The sequence below is a fragment of the Chionomys nivalis genome, chromosome 1, assembly GCF_950005125.1.
Source record: "Chionomys nivalis chromosome 1, mChiNiv1.1, whole genome shotgun sequence".
Lineage (NCBI taxonomy): Eukaryota > Metazoa > Chordata > Mammalia > Rodentia > Cricetidae > Chionomys > Chionomys nivalis.
The window spans coordinates 27,040,982-27,042,738 of record NC_080086.1 but is presented as its reverse complement, the minus strand read 5'-3'; positions in this window follow the sequence as shown (position 1 = coordinate 27,042,738).

The window sequence follows — 1,757 nt, the reverse complement described above, 5'->3', positions numbered from 1 at the left end:
AATAACGACAAGCACCATGTTTTGTGTGTTTTCACATAATTTAACAATGTCTCCATTACTATTTTTGAATGTGTTTAATTTATTAGTCAAAACAAAATTAAAGGGTTGGAGCAATAGCTCAATAGTAGACACTTGCCTAGTATCTTCAAGGCTCGGGGTTAGAATCCAGCCCTGAATAAAGGTAATAAACTTCAAAAATTAAAAATAGGGCCTTGAAAGATGGCTTTGCCATTAGGAGTACTTGCTACTCTTATAGAGGACCAAGTTCTGTTCTGTTCCCAGCACCCACACGGTGGTTCATAACTTCTTATAACTCCAGATTCAGCTATTCCAATAACCTCTCCTGGAATCTGTGGATACCCCCACACATGTGAGATATATATATATATATATATATATATATATATATATATACAAGCAGGCACACACACATAACATAAATAAGAAATAATTAAAGTATTCAGTCAACAAGAGTATGAATGAATATACTTCCTAGTTTTTGTAAATCTATGGAAAGTGTTAAATTTTCCTTTGGTTGTTTTATGTCCCAAGGAGTGGGGGAAGAGGGCGAAGGCAAAAAGGAGTTCCCCTTTGAGTTTGACTCCTCCCTCGTGGACCTTTTCCGTTCTTAAGAATGAGACGATTATTTTAAGAACGAGATGATTGTTTTCATCTGTGGTCCTCCACTTTCTTACGGAGAACACTTCTATACATGAATAGCACAAGGAGATAGAAGAGTCATCGAAATCATTCAACTTTGGAATGGGCAGGCTCAGAATGGTTCTTCTTGAAGATGCTGGATCTCCCGGTAAGTGTGTCTCATTTATATTTATCCTTTATTGGGGTTTAGAGGTGTTCTGATAGCAAATGAATGTGGCTAGCATAGGAGAGCAAGGAATGGAAAGGGGCATTCAGGTCTTTGGAAGTGTTTGTCATCAGTCGTAGATTCCAACCCGAAATCATAAGGAAGGAAGCAGTGTTTGTACTAGTTTTATGTAGTTACTGAGATGAATGATCAAGTCAGAACCTGAAGTAAGCAGAACTGCCCTGAGTATAAAAACAGGAGTTGTCAAGAAAGATAAAGTATAGGAGTCAATATTTATTAAAGGTTGATTTTTAGCAGATGTTTGGAGAACCAAGTCAATGCAAAGTTCTACTTCATGGTGTGCGTGGACCAGCTAACATCATCCCTTAGCTTTACATGAGTGTTGAATTGTGGCCACTGTGGAGCTGAGAGATGTAATAGTACTGAGCATATTTAATGCTGTGTGTGGAGATGAGAAAGCTAATTTTTGGGTATTTGGGATGCCAAGTAGGCTGTTTGTCACCCTACTGAGAGTGTAAGCACCGTTGGTGGAACAGTCATGACATGAGAAATATCCATTCTCTTGTGAACTTACTGTCTAACTGTGTAGACCAGGTAGACACAGAGAGTAATTGATGATAAGAAGGTAGAGGGACAGAAAGCTCAAACTCCTGTCCTGTAGTGTACAGAGAGCATTGCCACACCCAGTTTCACTGATGCCTCTTTAAGACCTGCCTTTAAAATTTGCTTCCACACTCAGTATTCTTGCAAATCCCCACTCCTAGACTACATGTAAGCTCGGGGTCTGTGTCTTTCCTGTTTGCCACCAATCTGGAAGGAAGGGTCTTTCTCTTTATTGGTTTGGTCTTGTCAGATTCTAAACCCTGAACCTCTTCCTCTCCGGAATCTCTCATTAGTAAGCTTTGCTTCTGTCCTTTGTCTCATAGGTCGC